This window comes from Delphinus delphis, chromosome 12 (assembly GCF_949987515.2).
Source record: "Delphinus delphis chromosome 12, mDelDel1.2, whole genome shotgun sequence".
Taxonomy (NCBI): domain Eukaryota; kingdom Metazoa; phylum Chordata; class Mammalia; order Artiodactyla; family Delphinidae; genus Delphinus; species Delphinus delphis.
The window spans coordinates 40,901,531-40,921,450 of record NC_082694.2 but is presented as its reverse complement, the minus strand read 5'-3'; positions in this window follow the sequence as shown (position 1 = coordinate 40,921,450).

Below are 19,920 nucleotides of genomic sequence, written 5' to 3'. Positions count from 1 at the left end.
CTCATAGACAAGTAATAAAATATACCAATAATATCTCACTTTACAATAAGCTTTAATTATAGAGACACCTGATAAAATGCAGATGAGCTATCTGTTCCAGAGCTGTGTGGATTCTAATAAATAGAATTGGTAGCATGTGTGCATATGTGAGCCTGAGAGACAGACTGAGACATAGAGACAGAGGCTTACACATAATTGTACTGAGATTTTTGAAGTGAGTATTTTAAATTTGTAAAATTTTATTGGCTGGAATTATAGTTAACAAATTAGAAAAGGCTCTTACATAATTTGTCTTTATTTATTGTGTCAAAATACTCAAAGAAGCAATGACACAGAAACAAAATAAGATCATTTGATGAATGCCTGTTATTTTTTTATATTGCCATTTGAAAGCGTTAAGTTTTCCTTTGTGTTTTGCAAAATAATATTAATTTACATGCTAGAAGCATGAATGAATAACCATTTTTAAAAAGTCCCAAATGATGTAGAGCGTTTAGCAACCTTGGTCACTTTTCTTCCTGTGGGCGAAATCTGACCACTGACAAATTATGCCAGAAATTCCAAATCAAATCAAATGGACCTCTTTTCCAGGTTAAAAAGTAACCCAGAGAAGGCCTGAACCAAAGGCCTCTTTATGTTACAAGGTTACTGTCAGAGCAACTCTGATCATTTCTGGTTTGCTTTTTGTTTCTTTATTTCTGCTGTATCCTTCAGCAGAGGTTTATTTCAAAAACTTGGATACTAAATGAGCCTTTATTAATTAGAGATGGGCAGAAAACCAGCTGTGACATAGTGACCCTGGGTGGGAAGCCAAACCAGAGTAATTAAGACATAACATGGTAATGGGAACAAATAATGAATACACTCAGTGACCTGATGCCGAGCGGTGCCCCCTCTCCAGGCCTGTGTTTTTTTTTCTTTTCTTTTACTTTTTTTTCCTTTTAAACTGATAGTCTCCTGGAATTGCTTTCTTATTATACTTTGATACAGATGGTGTCCAAAGAAGTGACAATTGAGGAAAATATAGAGAAACCGTGAGGTTTAAAGGCTACTTCTGTCTATGTGATACTGTTTTTATTGTTAGCGACCAGAGATTGGTATTCCTTTACTGCTTGTCACACAGAATTTCTCTTACACGGAGAAAAGCCAGTTGAATAATATCCTGGACCAAGTATGCATCTCTCCTCACCCAGTCATGCATGCTCTACTACTGTATCTGCTGGGTTTATTCCTAGGATACGCACTCCTCTCTGATGCTGAGAAGAAAAAAAAAAGAATTTGGAAGAAGCCAACATGGTCCCCAAGCTCTCAGAAGATGAGAAAGTCTCTTGTGGTCCCCTTTGCCAGACTCTAGCTACCCAGGAAGGAGACTGTGATAAGGCTTTTGTCACGGAGTCCACATCAGAGGTTTGTAGACACAGAAGGACAAAGCAGTTATCAAGGAACGTGCTCACTGTTTTGAGATGGTTCACAAAATTTCCAGGTGGATAAAAACCTGACCCACTCAACCACACTTTTCAATGCAGTTTGGGTTTGGAACAAGGCTGATTGTGCCATGAGATAAGAGTTTCATTTTCAACATTTCAGAAAGTGCTATGACTGTCAAGTCTTTTTAGAAATACTTGCTATCTTCCTGTTAAAATTTAGTTGTTTGGCACCTTTGCAGATCTTGAGGTTAAATAGGATCCTTATAATTCCAAACCTGACACAGAGTAGGTGCTTAATGTAAGCTTATTAACTAATTATCTGTCTAGGCTTGTAAAATGGTGAATCAAGGCAATTTTCCAAATCAAAGAGTCCAATAAAATACAAAACAAGTATACCAGCAAAATCAAACAAACCATTAAGATTCCTGTAATGGATGTTAAAACCTCTTGCTTTTTATTTTCCTGACTTTTAAGGCTAATTACTTCAGTTTACCATTTGTTTATGTGTATCAACATAGCCAAAATATTCGTGATACCTTATCCAACCTAAGAGATTTTCTTGTCCCAACGTAAAATCATTTGTACCTCAGTTCATTCTTCAGTTGAAACAAATCTTCACCCAGTTTCTGAAATAGTAAAGGATTACTAAATAATATCTAACCTAACATTTACAGGAAAAGGAGTTATGAATATGTCAATTACAGCTCTCCTAAGTTATGCGTTAGCACCACTTCGGGTGTAAAGGCTTCTCTTTTTTTTCTGTAAAACTTGCCTACCAGTTGTGAGAGAGCCAAAGACAGTATTCTCGATAATGTGTCTTTGTGTCATGAAAGCATTGGCATTGCTTTTGCCTCTGTGAATCATATCATAGCTGGCACACTGAATTAATCAATAGAAACATTCTACATCTATTAACAGTTTACTCTGGAGGCCTAAATGTCCTGGGAAAAATAAAAGAAAGAATTGCCCCCATTTGATTTTAAAGCAGCTCTGTTTGGTTCTTATCACATTGAGCAAAGAAGATATATTGCAGGATCACTGCTTTAAATACTTAAAAAAATTTTTCAATGAGGTGAGTTTGAATAAACAGATAAATAAGATAATGGTAATAGAACCTAATGTTTTCTTCTGCTAGACCTACATTATTTTTGTTTTAACATGATATTCAGGTGAACGATTTCAGGGAAGTCCTAAGAGTGTTCTCTGTATTGGTAGCCCTGACTTGTGTATATTATTAACATAGTGTACAAAAGAAGGACCTACCTCTTATAGAAAAGGTATTTGCATCTATCTTCCTTAATGGTCAGGGCAAACATGCATGCTTCCAGAAAGAAAAGGCTATGGGTTTGGGTGGTAGGGAATGGCTATGGGAAGTTTGCTTCTGTTTAAACAAACAGAATTTCTTAGCCAACCTGAAAATAAGTGCTTTATGATTTTTTCCCTTAAATCTTTCAATTCCTTCTGTTTGGGTGGGTTTTATTTAAAAGTCAGGCTCAGGAAATTCAGAGCTTTGACGAAATATTTTCCATATCCTTTGAGTAAGTTTAGAAAGTTTTTCTCTTCCTGGTATTAAAGTGAAGGTAAAAAAAAAAATCCCCACAAACAGGAAAGAGGTCCTTGGGCTAAGTCAGACTCCATCCATTGCTTAGCTGAAAACATAATGAAATATAGAAATTTATAAAGATAAAAGTACAATTTCCCCATCAGCCCACTGTTAACACTGCAAAGGACCTGTGCATTAAGCACGTAGAGATTGTACCCTAGGGCATGTCACAGGTAACGTGGAATAAAGGCAGTTGCTTCTGTGGTCTCAGAAGGCAGGCAAGTCCTCTTTTCTGTGGAAGATATTAATACTGATGCAGTAAACATTTCCAGAGATGCTTTCCCAGAGTGGAGTCCTTTGCTTTTTCCCCATTCATTCTTCTGCCTGCTCTTTGTGCTTGAAAAGAAGAGAACCGACAGTATATAAAAAATAGTGGATAGAAGATGGACAGAGTCAGAAAAAAAGGAAGTGATTAGAGATGGACCCAGAAAACCATCCTATTTCCTGACAAGTGCCTTGTGGAGGCTGAGGAGAGAATAATTCCTGGAAGCATTGTTTATGCACTTGTGTACTTCTCATTTACCCTTTTCTGTATTTTCCAGCTTCTCTAAAATATGTTTTACATTTTTTTTTTTTTTTTTTTTTTTTTGCGGTACGCGGGCCTCTCACTGCTGTGGCCTCTCCCGTTGCGGAGCACAGGCTCCGGACGCGCAGGCTTAGTGGCCATGGCTCACGGGCCCAGCCGCTCCGCGGCATGCAGGATCCTCCCGGACCAGGGCACGAACCCGTGTCCCCTGCATCGGCAGGCGGACTCTCAACCACTGCGCCACCAGGGAAGCCCATGTTTTACGTTTTTAATTAAATAAAAGTTTTCATTTTTTAAAAGTAAATGGTCTCCCAGGGCATTCACATGAGCCCATGTCGATGAATAATATAGTTGGAAAGAAACTTAAAGTTTATTTGACACAACATCTTCAAGGGATGTGGGAAGGAATCAATTATCTTGACTTCAGGTGTTGAGCATTTTCATCTATCATCTATCCATCGATCTATCTGCTGACCTATACATACAGCCGTATATACACACATATGTCATTTTCATGTGTGTTATGTGTGAAAATTGTAAGAATTATAATGTATGCCAAACTCTTTATTCTCAGTAATTCCACACTAGGACAGTAGTGTGCAGATAGTGAATATTACATTTTTGCCTCACTCTAGATCCACAGCCTATTCTTCTCCACCCAGCTCTGTTCTCGACAGACTCCCTCAACTTCTTGTTTGCAATGGGGTTTCGGCAACAGCTGCACAGGCAGTACATTTGTAGGACAGGAGGGGAATGAGTTAAAGCCCTTATTCCCCCACTTCCTTCTTACCAGGCCACAGGTTGTCAACGGCTACCACCATGGTGTGCTCCAATTCATCTAGTCATTCATTTAATAAATAGATATCAAAGCCCAATCTGTTCTAGATGCGGGGAGGCACAACAGAGACCAAAGGCGTGAGATCTCTGCTCACACAGAATTCATTTTGAAAATGGCTTTTTTTCATTGTTTTTATTTTTAAATCATGAAATACTTGAAGGATTTTGTGATCTACTTTTTAGTGAAAGAGGCATTTTTTTTAAGAACTAGAAAAAGATGTCAAAAGCAGTCATCGTAAATGGAGGTAGTCCTTTGATATATTCATGGCAAATACATTGTATATACCAGGGAAATTGTTGAGTAAAGGAAGAAAGTGAATTTTAGTTACCATTCGATGGGTATTTGAGTTGCAGTGATGCCAAGTAAATTAATGAAATATTAAAGACAGGCATGTAAGTGAAGAGACCCTATTTGTCAGTCATACTCTGTGCAGAGCACATGCATAATCTAGGCTGTAAAATTATTAAAAACTGCAGATGATCTTTGTTTACCACTTTCACGTTGTTTTGATGTAGGAAAGAAATTCATCATTCATCAAGAAACTTACTTGAATTATAGATTTGATAACTAATACTGACTATACATAGTGATAAAACATCTGCTTCAGTCTAGTCAGAAGCTCAGTTAATTTTGGGAAGAAGTCAGTCAAGCCTGTTGCTTGGTGGCATGTAGACAAAACTACCAAGTGATCGACTGAGTTTTTCACTTTTGAATGGGTTGTTTGGCACTGTGTAGACCCAGCCTATGATTATACTGCCATCTGTATTCTTTCTTACATCAGGCTTATTTCAGCCACAACTTATACATGCTGTTTTGAGAAGAACTAGTCAATATTTTGGTTTGTCTTTAGCTATAAGAGTGCCGTAGACAGTCTTGCATGAACTTGGCTCTGCCTTGCTAATTCTCTGTCAGTTCTGGCAGCTATAGGAATCTAAGTTCATGGTGTAGATATTTGGATTCCCCTCAAAATAAAAATAAAATATGTAAAATAAAATCTTAAAATAGGCTTCTTTTCTTTGACAAAAATACCCAAATTCCTAGAAATGGCCAGCCATAGTACATAGTGTATGTGTGTGTGTGTATATATATATATATATATATATATGTTTGTGTGAGAGAGTATAATTTTAATGTAAAAACAATACAAACAGAATCTATTCTATTTTGAAGTTAACATAGTTTGAAGTTATCATAGTTTCCAAACTACATGAAGCAATTGAATAAATCATCCCTTTCCAAATTCAGCTGTACATAAATGCTTTTGAAATTATAAGATACTAGTGATGGTGGTAGGAATGTTCAGTCGAAATTGGAAAATGAATTAAAATATTACATGTATTTTTCTTCAATAGAACTATCACATCTTATAATGTTACAGCCACTATAGGGACCAGTTATTTCTTCTAAGGACATAGGCTTACAAAAAGAGAGAAAGTTTGAGCTTTGGAGGGAAATGAATCATAAAAGAGTTTTTGCATAATGATAAAATTATTCTCTGGTTTTAACAGGTCAGAGCCATATTGAAACATGTTCCTCTATAAATACACCTGAATCAAAATCCCTTTGTTTGTCTGTTTCTTTCTTTCTTTAATGAAAGTTAGGGGAAGTGATAAGTCAAAGAAATTGAGGAGGAAATATGTATTCTTTTATCAACCAAGGGGATAATATGGACAGACTCAGGTTTTGTGGGCCCTGAAATTTATACAATTTGGGTGACCCACTTTTGAAAAATATATAAAATTACAAATAAAAAATTAAGTACAAAAGTTGATGTTATTTAATTGAGAGGAATGTTATTTAATGTAATTTAGTTTAATTAATGTTATTTAAAATGAGAGGAAAAAGATCTTTGGAAGAGTCACATACAAATCAGGGACCCTAAACCCTGAGCTTCATTAGCTTCACAACATAGCCAATGGGCTAACAGAATATACTAGAACAACAACAATAAGAAAATTATCTGGGGGCTTCCCTAGTGGCACAGTGGTTGAGAGTCTGCCTGCTGATGCAGGGGACACGGGTTCGTGCCCCGGTCCGGGAAGATGCCACATGCCGCGGAGCGGCTGGGCCCGTGAGCCATGGCCGCTGAGCCTGCGCGTCCGGAGCCTGTGCTCTGCAACAGGAGAGGCCATAGCAGTGAGAGGCCCACGTACTGCAAAAAAAAAAAAAGAAAAAAGAAAATTACCTGGAATTTGAGCAAAGGAAAACAATTCACCATAAAAAATATGATTTATGATATATCTTACATTTAAATCTCTTTTGGCTACCTAGTATTCATAAATAACTCTTGTGTAGGGTAATCTGGGTTTCTTTTTTCCTTTATTCCAGTAAAATCTGAGTCAGCTGATTCTTAATTTCATTATCTTTTGAAACATTTCAGAATCACTAAGTAAAAACCCTTCGAACATTAGGAGTAGTGGGCATATTACCAGAAGAAATATGGTGACCCGAGAGGAGATATAAAGTGGTAATTGAGGGTTGAGAGACCACAGATTTTGTCTCACATGCCCTCAGCATCTTTACATTACAGATAAGTAAAATAAAGCCCAGAGAAGAGAGGCGACTTGCCTAGCTTCACAGAAACCATTAATGGCAGAGGTGAGTTTAGAAGACACACCTGTGGGCAGACAATCCAGAACCATATTCACTACTTTTAACTCCAAACCCAAATCTCCAGTTTCCTTCACTGACTCAGCCAAACGACTTTATTATTGTAGTCACCACTATTGCCATCTAAGTTAAGATTCTAAGTTCTAAGGAACTACCTAATGAATTTCAGTGTCTTCTCTTAGGTTAATGTGGTGTCATGTGAGCCTTCTGAGAATGTTATGGTATTTACACTTACTTACTGTGACCATTGGAGCCACTTGTAGCTGCATTGCATCTTGCCAGTTGTGAGTAATGTGGTTAGCGCAAACCCAGGCACATGATTCGCTACTTTTAAGATAGTTCTCCCAGTCATTTAAGTAATTCACTCAGACAAAGGTGGTGTGGGAGTTCTTGAAACTGTTTCTTCCAGTAGTTTAACAGAGATGAATCCTCCCACATAAACAACTAAAAGTATTGATTTGAATATAAAAATACATATTTTAGGTATATCAGTAGTATGGGAAGAAAGTTAGTTCTCAGAGGTCAAAAACGAAGTGAAAGTAAGAACCCAAGGGGCAAGTAAAACAGTTAGTATAATTTTTGTCCTCAGGGCAATGATCAAACCCAGTTAAACTTGTTTCCTTTTGACATTCTCAAAGGTTGCAGTGCACACAAGTGAAGAATATGGCATCTAAAGGTGACCCTCTCCATAAAGCTGGGACCCTAAAGAGCCACACTCTCAGTAAGTAGAAATATTACCTTTTCCCAAGGGATCAGCAAGATAAACTGCTCATCTTGAACCTTGACTAAAGGAAAGACTTCTTCTTTGGGAATTCATACCACAAGCCAATCTTTACTGGCTGGGTTTGCAGACGGAATCCACAGTGCCTGGATATGTTCAAATAAAATTCAGGCCATGCATCAATTAAAGTGATGCTGAATTACTAGTGTCCCCAGGCACCTAGCCAGAGTAAATGCAGATTCTATCTAAAGGAGCCTATTTCCATCCAAGCCACAACAAATTGGTGTGAGTAAAGTTTCAAAGAATATGAACTCAATTTCAAAAATTACAAAACACAAAAAGCAACAGGAAACATGAGCAGAATGAATGTTACCCGAAATCTTCCTATATTGGAAATATCAAAAAAGACTAGGTTTAGTATATTTAATAAATTAATATAGAGGATAAAAATGAGTAGGAGAGGGGAGTTTATTTAGAACAATGACCAAGCAAGTATAAAATTAACCAAAGAGATCAATGAAAGAAAAATATAATAATTGAAATTTAAAACTCAGTACTTTTAAAATCAAATTAGACACAGATAAAAAGAGAGTTAATAATCTGGAAACTATATCTGAAGAAATTATCTGGAATGTAGTACAGCAAAAACAAAAAGGGAGAACACATGATTGAGTTATCCCAAGTAGGATAAATTTAAAAGTCCACATTTAAATATATAATGCTAAAGCTGGATATCACCAAAGACAAAGAGATGATCTCAAAATCAGACAGAAAAATAAATTGTCTAAATAAATATGATTAAATTAATAGTTGACTTCTTGTCAGTAGCAGTGGAAGCCAGAGACAATAGAATACCTTCAGTGCCTTAAAAGAAAATAACTGTGAACCTAGAATTCAACAAGTATTTTTCAAGAGTAAGGGTAAAATAAGAGCAGTTCAATGTGAAAGGTCTGAGATGCAAGGAAGAATAAGGATCAAAAAAAGTAACTAATAAGTTGGGAAGTCTAAACAAACATTGACTATATAAAACAATACTTAAACTTTTGTGTTTCTAAAAGAAAAAAATAAGATTACATAAAAATCCATAAAGCAATAATGCGTGAAAAGGGAAGAAGTTATCAAAGTTATAGTCTTCTAACATTTGTTCAGAAGGAGAGTAAAGAAAATGATTAGCTTTAGAATTTGATAAATTAGTATGCATGTTAAGATTCCTAAAGTAATCATTAAAAGAAATAGAGTGTTAAGTAAAAAGAAAAAATATATAATCAGAGACCATATTCTGTTCATTCAAAAGAAGAAAATAAAGACAGCAGAAACATATAGAAAAGGTGTGACCAATCTGTACTTCAAAATAAGGTAGAAATAAGCCTGAATCCATCAATAATTATAATAAATCTAAATGGAGTAAATGACACAATGAAAGACAAATAGACATATATAGTACATTAAAATGCAAATAGGTTGAATGTATAAGAATGCAAAAGGTATACCACTAATACTATACTCCCCCCCAAAAAAAGGAAGAGAAAAAAAATCTAGTGCAGTTGATTAATATCAGACAGTGTAGACACTGAGCTAAAAAGGATTACTTAGATTAAAGGAGATAACTAAGTAATGATGAATGACTCAGTACAATGGAAAATAAAAAATTTAAAAATATTATGCACCTAAAATATATAAAGCAAGATTTTATCCTCAAAAATATATAAAACAAAAATTAAGACAAATACAAGTATAAGTGAATATTTAACTATACCTATAATTAATTGAGAAAAATAAATCAGGATATTTATTTGAAAAAATTTATACAAGCTTGATCTAATGAACATATATAGAACATGTTTCATATTCTTTTCTTTTTTTCCTTCAAAACTTAAAGCAAATTTTGACTGTGTTATTATACCATCTCTTCATAATTCTGCAAGAATTTCTAAAAAACATGAACTTGTTTATACATAACCATAACATAAATATTTCCGATAAAATTATCAATAATTTATTGATATCATCCAAAATCCAGTCCACACTATATTAAAATTATCCTGATTGTCTAAGAATGTGTCTTACACTTGGTTTATTGGAAATAAGGTCAAAGAAGCTGTTCTCCTTTATTACCCCTTGTTTTTCTTTTTTTTTTTTTTAAGTAATTAATTATTTATTTTTCAAATTTTTGGCTGTGCTGGGTCTTCATTGCTGTGCATGGGCTTTCTCTCTAGGTGTGGTGAGTGGGGGCTACTCTTTGTTGCAGTGTGTGTGCTTCTCATTGCAGTGGCTTCTCTTGTTGCAGAGCACGGGCTTCAGTAGTTGTGGCACATGGGCTCAGTATTGCGGGCTCTAGAGCGCAGGCTCAGTAGTTGTGACGCGTGGACTCAGTGCCTCTGCGGCATGTGGGATCTTCCCGGACCAGGGCTCATACCCATGTTCCCTGCATTGGCAGGCAGATTCTTAACCACTGCACCACCAGGGAAGTACCCCCGCCTCCACCACCACCCCAACCCCCTGCCTCTGTTTTTCTTTAGGCCATTGACTGATTAAAGAAACTGGGTCATTTCTAAAAAGATCTCACATTCTGGATTTATCTGATTGCTTCACTGTGGTGTTAATTAACTTGTTCCTCATTCTTCTTTAGTCTCTGTAAATGGAATTTAACTCTAAAGGCTTGAATAGATTTTGTCTCAATTTGGGACTGGGAAGGGTGGAATTACTTAACATTCTTGCATTACAATGAGATAGCACCAATTCTGTTTGTCCTTCCTTTAGTAATGCAAAAATCAGCCGATTCATTTGGTGATTGCCTGATTCCTCCAGGCTTCATTCTCCATCAACCTTTCTCCTAATGGTTTTATCCATGATAACCATTGTCTGAATCTACTATTTCAGTAAGTTTTGCGAAATGATATCTATTATTTTCAAGTACACAGAATACTTGTAAAAATTCAACACATTTTGCCATAAAGGAAGTATCAAAACATAAATGTTTATTAAAAATTGCTATCATACCAACTACCTCTATTATCAGTAGGAAATTCAAACGGAATTTATAAAAAGGCAACTTGAAAAATATCAATACATTTCAGTTCTTTTTCAGTCAACCTTAAACGTGATATGAGGTATGAGACAAAAAATTGTCAATTTCATTTTAAACTAAAATTCAAAATTCCTAAACAAAATATTAGAACACTGACATCTAGCAATGTGTAATAATATGAAATTCTTTCCAGAGGGAAGATTGATTAAACATTATAAATATCACATAATGTAATTTACCAAACTAAGAGATGAATGGGCAAAAATAGCATGATTCTCCTAATAGATTTAGCAAAATCCTTCAATAAGTTAGGCATACATAGATAGCTGTTATTTTTTAAAAAGTGATGAAAGAAAAGAGAAGGAAGGAAAAGAACTTAGCAAAGTAAAACTAGAAAGGAATTACATTAATCTGATGAACAGTAATCTACAAAACATAGTACTTATCTATAAAATAATGAAAACATTGGCTTTAATATCATAAAAAACAAAAGGGTGCCTGCTATCTCCAATTCTGTTTGACATTATATTACAAACTTCAGCTAGTACAGTAAAGGAAGAAAAAGGAAGAAAATATAATTAGAGGCCATATGATTTAATGTTTAAGAGTATAGACTTTGGATCAGACTGCCTAGGTTTAAATCATTTCTGTATTGCTTGTGAACTAAGTAATGAATAAGCTCAATAACTAAACTTATTAGCTAAGTATTTTATCCTCTATATGCTTCAGTTTTTAGTCTATACAATGGAGATAATAATACCTACCTTGATGGAGGAAAGTTAAATTAGTTATTATTTAAAAGTGCTTAAAACAGTACTTGGAATGTGGTAAGTACTGTATAAGTTTGTGTTAAAATGAATTGGAAAAAAATCCTATCATCAAAAAAAATCCTATCATCATTAGTCAGAGATGACAAGATTGTCTATGTAGAAAATTCAATAGAATATAGATGTAATTTTTTATAACTAATTAGATAGTATAGCAGTTTTGTTAAATACAAAATTAGCATATAAAAATGAGCAATACTACTACATACCAATAACTAATGCTAGAAAATATATTCTAAAAAAGATAACCTTTACAATGACATAAAAGGTAAATAAGGTGCCTAGTGAAAATTCTAACAAAATATGTATATGATATTTGTGGAAAAATAAAAGTTTATTTAAATACAATAAGAAAATCTAAATAAAGAGAGTTTTACCATGTTAATGGATAGGAAAATTCAATAGTGTTGAAGATGTTAGTTTTTCCTAAATTGATCTATAGAATTGTGGCAGGTCATTTTTTTCCAATATGGCCACAGTAAGATTTCCTTTCTCATCTATTCTCCTTACAATGCCTTATTGACATTTCTGCCACAGAGAGGTGAGGACAGGGGTCTATGTTCATCTCCCTTAATTGGTTAAGCTGTGGCAGAAATGATGGTATGTGATACTGAGGCTAAGTTGTAAATATTGATGTGACTTCTGCCTGGACCCCTTGTGACACTAGCTTGTTCTAGAAATCTAGTCCCTGTGTCATGGGGAAGTAGAGAAACAACAGGGAGAAGAGGTGTGGAGTAGTTCCAGCCAACATCCCAGCTGAGGTCACAGCTGACATCCAGCTTCAACCTCCAGACATGTGAATGACTGGCCTTAAGATGTGTCCAGCCTCCATCATCATCAGACTGAAACCACATGAAAGATCCCAAGAAAGAACTGTCCAGCTGATCCCAGCTGAACCCCAGAACTGTGATACATGAAAACCAAAATGATTATTCTTTTATGTCATTAAGTTTAGGGTGATTTATAACAAAATAATAGATACCTGTTAATAACAAGAGTCAATTTTTGCTATTTAAAATTCCTATAAATTTTTAACCTGTAAGCTAATTCTAAAATAACAGGTGCTCCTGAATTAAAAAAAAAACAAACTCAAAATGAGGAGACTTTCCTTTTCAGATATCAAAAATTTAATAATTAATAAAGCTATAGAAACTAAACTAGGTGACAATGCCACAGGGTTAGACAAATAGATTAATGGAACAGAAGAGAAAATTCACCTTTACAGGAAGCCCACATAAATAAGGCCCACCTCTATAAGCAAACTTCATTTATAACAGAGTTAGCATTGAAATTAGCAGGGAAAGGAAAGACTTTGGTAACTGATTCTGGGTGTAAAAGCACTTATCCTATAAAAGTGCTTTATAAAATTTAGAAGATAATATAAAAGAAAAATTTGACCCATTTTTCCTTGTAGCATAATTTTTTTAAACTTTTGAAAGTATGTAAGTATCAGAATATTTTAAGCTGAAGGGTACAGACTTCCTAACACTCAAAACAAAAAGTGTCTAATAACTTAGCATGCCATATCACAATAATTAGCTTATAAACCCTGAGTGTCATTCTTCAAAAGTAAACCATATGATCCTCTCAATAGATGCAGAAAAAGCTTTCGACAAAATTCAACACCCATTTATGATAAAAACCCTCCAGAAAGTAGGCATAGAGGGAACTTACCTCAACATAATAAAGGCCATATGTGAAAAACCCACAGCCAACATCATTCTCAGTGGTGAAAAACTGAAACCATTTCCTCTAAGATCAGGAACAAGACAAGGTTGTCCACTCTCACCACTGTTATTCAACAGAGTATTGGAAGTTTTAGCCACAGCAATCAGAGAAGAAAGAGAAATAAAAGGAATCCAAATCGGAAAAGAAGAAGTAATGCTGTCACTGTTTGCAGATGACATGATACTATACATAGAGAATCCTAAATGTGCTACCAGAAAACTACTAGAGCTAATCAATGAATTTGGTGAAGTAGCAGGATACAAAATTGATGCAGAGAAATCTATTGCATTCCTATACACTAATGATGAAAAATCTGAAAGAGAAATTAAGGAATCCCTCCCATTTACCATTGCAACAAAAAGAATAAAATGCCTAGGAATAAATCTACCTAAAGAGACAAAACACCTGTATGCAGAAAACCATAAGACACTGATGAAAGAAATTAAAAATAATACAAACATATGGAGAGATATACCATGTTCTTGGATTGGAAGAATCAACATTGTGAAAATGACTCTACTACCCAAAGCAATCTAAAGATTCAATGCAATCCCTATCAAACTACCAATGGCATTTTTCACAGAACTAGAACAAAAAATTTCACAATTTGTATGGAAACACAAAAGCCAAAGCAATCTTGAGAAAGAAAAATGGCACTGGAGGAATCAGGCTCCCTGACTTCAGACTATACTACAAAGCTATAGTAATCAAGACAGTATGGTACTGGCACAAAAACAGAAATATAGATCAATGGAACAGGGAAGAAAGCCCAGAGATAAACCCACGCACATACGGTCACCTTATTTTTGATAAAGGAGGCAAGAATATACAATGGAGAAAAGACAGCCTCTTCAATAAGTGGTACTGCAAAAACTGGACAGCTACATTTAAAAGAATGAAATTAGAACACTCCCTAACACCATACACAAAGATAAACTCAAAGTGGTTTAAAGACCTAAATGTAAGGCCAGACAGTATCAAACTGTTAGAGGAAAACATAGGCAGAACACTCTATGACGTAAATCACAGAAAGATCCTTTTTGACACACCTCCTAGAGAAATGGAAATAAAAACAAAAATAAACAAATGGGACCTAATGAAACTTAAAAGCTTTTGCACAGCAAAGGAAAACAAACAAGACGAAAAGACAACCCTCAGGGTTTCCCTGGTGGTGCAGTGGTTGAGAGTCCGCCTGCCGATGCAGGGGACATGGGTTTGTGCCCCGGTCTGGGAAGATCCCGTGAGCCATGGCCACTGAGCCTGCGCGTCTGGAGCCTATGCTCCGCAACGGGAGAGGCCACAACATTGAGAGGCCCGCGTACCGCAAAAAAAAAAAAAAAAAGACAACCCTCGGAATGGGAGAAAATATTTGCAAATGAAGCAACTGACAAAGGATTAATCTCCAAAATTTACAAGCAGCTCATGCAGCTTAATATTTAAAAAAACAACAACCCAATCCAAAAATGGGCAGAAGACCTAAATAGACATTTCTCCAAAGAAGATATACAGATTGCCAACAAACACATGAAAGGATGCTCAACATCACTAATCATTAGAGAAATGCAAATCAGCAAATCAAAACTACAATGAAGTATCATCTCACACCAGTCAGAGTGGCCATCATCAAAAAATCTAGAAACAATAAATGCTGGAGTGGGTGTGGAGAAAAGGGAACCCTCTTGCACTGTTGGTGGGAATGTAAATTGATACAGCCACTATGCAGAACAGTATGGAGGTTCCTTAAAAAACTAAAAATAGAACTACCATACGACCCAGCAATCCCACTACTGGGCATATTCCCTGAGAAAACCATAATTCAAACAGAGTTATGCACCACAATGTTCACTGCAAGTCTGTTTAGATACAATAGCCAGGACATGGAAGCAACCTATGTGTCCATCAACAGATGAATGAATAAAGAAGATGTGGCACATATATACAATGGAATATTACCCAGCCATAAAAAGAAACGAAATTGAGTTATTTGTAGTGAGGTGGATGGACCTAGAGTCTGTCATACAGAGTGAAGTAAGTTAGAAAGAGAAAAACAAATACCGTATGCTAACACATATATATGGAATCTAAAAGAAAAAAAATGGTTCTGAAAAACTTAGGGGCAGGACAGGAATAAAGATGCAGACATAGAGAATGGACTTGAGGACATGGGGAGGGTGAAGGGTAAGCTGGGGCGAAGTGAGAGAGTGGCATGGACATGTAGACACTACCAAATGTAAGTAGATAGCTAGTGAGAAGCAGCCACATAGCACAGGGAGATCAGCTCGATGCTTTGTGACCACCTAGAGGGGTGTGATAGGGAGGGTGGGAGGGAGATGCAAGAGGGAGGGGATATGGGGATATATGTATTTGTATAGCTGATTCACTTTGTTATACAGCAGAAACTAACACACCACTGTAAAGCAATTATACTCCAATAAAGATGTTAAAAAAAAAAAAAGTTAAGTGGCCAAAGGCTGCTGATCTTTTAGGTGTATATTCAACTATGTGGAAATGGTTTATCATCATCCTACCTAGACCTGATAAGCCTGTAAAGCAATGAGAGATGGAAAATTTTGCTGTCCCCTTTTCTCTGACCATCCCCTAAGCGATGTTCCGTGATCGTATTCCTAGTGTGCCCCTCATTCTACAGAAACTGAAAAACATTCCAGTTGTAGAAAATGGGAAGATAGTGTGTGGTACTTATCTACTGAACTCTGTTACCATTTACAACTACTGGAATAATTAACCCCACATTTTTTTTCTTTTCGCCAGAATTAGTTGAGTAAATGCCTTAGTTTTCAATTTTACTTAATCATTGTAGACAGAGCCAAAGGTTCCCTCCTCAGAACACAAGCTTTTCCAATGCACAAACGATGCTAATGCTCTTGATTGGCATGACACAGCACTCTAAACCATTTGACTCCAGTGAATTAGTCAGGCAAGAATGTCTGAAAGCAGAGTGACCGTTTAAGTACTTAAATGCACAGCAAATAACTGCTTGCCTGTTTTTCTTCACTAGTGCTGTCTCATGAAGCAGTGTATTATTACAGATAATCTACAATGAATAAAAGACAAAGCATTCTGTATTGAAAATATATACACATTTGCCAAGCTGACCGAACCTGTGATTTTTCAAAATAAAAGATACAAATATTTATTTGAAAAATGATATAATTAAGAGGAACTCACTATAGAGCAGTAACTACACATGCTGTATAACCAAACCATAACACCAATAAACAGGTTTTGCCAACAGGCACCTATTGTCAATAAGATTAGTTAAACTAGTGCCAAGAAACCTCTTTCATGCTTCAACAGAACGTAATTTGTTTAAAGTAATGATGACTAGTTATGTGTAATTATCTGATTATCAAAAAAAAAAAAAAAAGAACTTGCCTAAACAACTTTGGTGTGCTCCATTATAAGGTTTCATTTAGACTCTGAATTATTTAATGTTTGTATAATCCTGAGACAAACTGCACAATTCAAAACCAATTAAGAGATTTGCCCAGATCACCCATAACTTGTAAATTGTCACAACATGGTAGGATACTTATTAAGTTGGGATTTTTTTTTTTTTTTGGAAACTAGTAGAGGCTTCAAAAAATAATGGTTTTCCAGAAGGGGAATAGTTTATAAATCATCAGTCAATGAAAATGATTCATGAAATTATATCAATTTTAATATAAAAAACATAATTCTTATCTCTTGTGTAGGTAGACTTTTAAGATGTATGAGAAAGTGAATTGCTTATACTATGTAAATGAAAATAATCATTCAGTGTCTAGCACAGTCTTGCAAATCAGTAAACATATTTAGATTCATACACAGAGAATTTTTAGTCATTCATATTCTTCTGGTTTACTTGGAAGCACAATGAATTAAACTAATATTATTTTCTGTTCAACTGGCATAAATTAACTTTGCTTCTTGGAAAAATTTATTTTGAATGCTTGCCCAATGAGTTAAAATGCTAAAATTTTTCTTCCCAGGTGAGGTCTCTGTTCCTTATGGGAGGTAACTTAATCTTGTTAATAACAGGAAAAAAAAATGATTATAACTTATAAACTATTTCTTTATTATTCAAATTTAAGATACATTTATACATGATACTGAGCTTAAATCATCTCCTTGCATCTACAACACTATCAGTTGATAGTATTAGGAATGCTTTGGCCACAAGTAGTATAAAATATTACTAATATGGGTTAGACAAAGAGAGGCCTATTTTTCTCCTGTAATAAGGGGTTTAGAGATAGGCAGGGGGCTGATGACATTGGTTCCATGGCTCAACCTTGTTGAAGCTGGTGTCAACTGAATTGCTCCTGGCCTTTTCCTCATGGGTCCACGATGACTGCCCCGAATCTTGGCACTGTGTTCACATCAAGCCAAGATGGAATGGGGGAGACAGATATCAGCACTGCCCACTGCTTTATCAGAAAAGCAAAAGCTTTCCCCCAATCCACCCCTGCAGCAGAATTTCTTCCATCTCATCAGTCAGAAATATGTCACATGGCCACCTCTAGCTGCAAGGATAGCTGGGAAAATGAGTATTTTCCTTTATAGTGGAGATAGGCAAGGAAGAAAAAGACTGAGTCAGCTAAACAGCAATGGGTTTTATATTAACATTATCTAATATTCTCATTATAGTCAAGTGATTTAGTTGACTGCTTACACACACCTGAAAAGTGGGAATAATATTTCCCTGTCTGTGTCAGAACTGTGTGAATGTTAGATGATATACATGAAATTGCTCTATAAGCTATAAAGAACTAAACATAGCTTAGATTGTCAATGTTGATATGGGAACACAGCTTCATAGGTACTATGCCATGACTCCCTTAGGTAGGTGGCCACAATTTAGCCTCCCTATTTCCAGAAACCCATCCTGCAGACCTGTAAACACAGTTGTTCTACAAGTACTGACATAGAGAAGTCTTAAGACATTCACAATAAGTGCAGAGGGAAAAGACAAAGAAAGAAAAGTAATTAGAAATAAGGTATTACAAAGGAATGAAGATTAAGATGATTTAATGCAATTTATAATGTGCATCCTAGCATTGAAAATCTATAAAAGGAACATACAATTCCACCATGTAATAGTAGAAATTTTCTCTGAAATTAAGGGAAAAACTGATTAAGTACATTTAAAGATATTACGTTCCAGAAAAAAAAACTGATAAAATTTAGCCTGGTTAAAATATTAAATTTCAAGTAATTAAAAAAATGTTTATTCATTGAGGCAAAAAAAAAAGTATACTATCATATAAAAAAATCATGCTGGCCTCTGACTTCTCCAAGCAACATTTAGTTCCAGAAGACCATAGAAAAATTACTGCAAAGTCCTACTGTTAAGGAAGTGTGACTCAAGATGTTTATCACCCAGGTATCAAAACCAAAACCAGATATTCTTAAGCATAGAAGGTCTAGGGAAGTACAATGTCTGTGAACCTATCTTGAAATGAAGAACTATATGAAGGTGAATACCAGGCAACAGAGAGAAGAATTAAAATAAATAACTCAGGAATGGAGAAATGATTGATAGTGACTGTTGACTATATTTGAATATAAACCTCAGAAAACCAATTGTGAAATTCAGTTTTGGGGACTGAGTTTAAGTGTTATATACCTTGATGATGCAAAAATTATACCAAAAGCAGAAAACACCAAGAGATAGACAAAAGGAGAAGCAGAAAGGGTTTGGGTTTTTTTTTTTTGCATATTTCTAAAAGAAAGTCAAACCTTTCTAAACTTGAAGCTTGTTCTAAAAACATAACTTCAAACATCTAGTATTTTTATAACATTTTATTTTAAAATTTAGAAGCATATTTTTTAAAAAGTAACACAACTTAAAAATATCTATTTAAGAACAGACATGTGGTTGCCAAGGGGGAATGGGGCTGGTGGAGGGATGGATTGGGAGTTTGGGATTAGCAGATGCAAACTATTATATATAGAATGGATAAACAACAAGGTCCTACTGTATAGCACAGGGAAGTATATTCAATATCCTGTGGTAAACCATAATAGAAAAGAATATGAAAAAGAATGTATATATATATATATATATATATGTATAACTGAATCACTTTGCTGTAAAGTAGAAATTAACACAACATTGTAAATCAACTATAATTCAAAAAAATAAAGGAAAAAAGCATAAAATAAAACCATTAAAACACCAAGTTAAAAAATATCTATTTAGAGTTCAGTATTTATCTCATATATATATAAGATATACATATATGTTTATATATATATGTATAAATTTTTTTGCAAGCAAGATGCCCAAAGAAGTCCATGTCCTTATCCCCAGAACCTGTAAATATATTACTATACATGGCAAAGTAGAATCAGGTTGCAGATAGAATTAAGGTTGTTGCTAATCAATCGACTTTAAATTAGAGACATTATCCTGGACTATCTGGTCAAGCCCAAGGTAATCAATAAGGTCTTTAAAAAGGAAAGAGGAAGGCAGAAGGTCAAAAATGATAGAATTTGAGGTCTCAACTAGTCATTGCTGGCTTTAAAGATGGAGAAAGGGGGCCACAAACCGAGGAAAGTAAGCAGCATCTGGAAACAGAAAAAGGCAAGGAAACAGATTCTTCTCTGTAA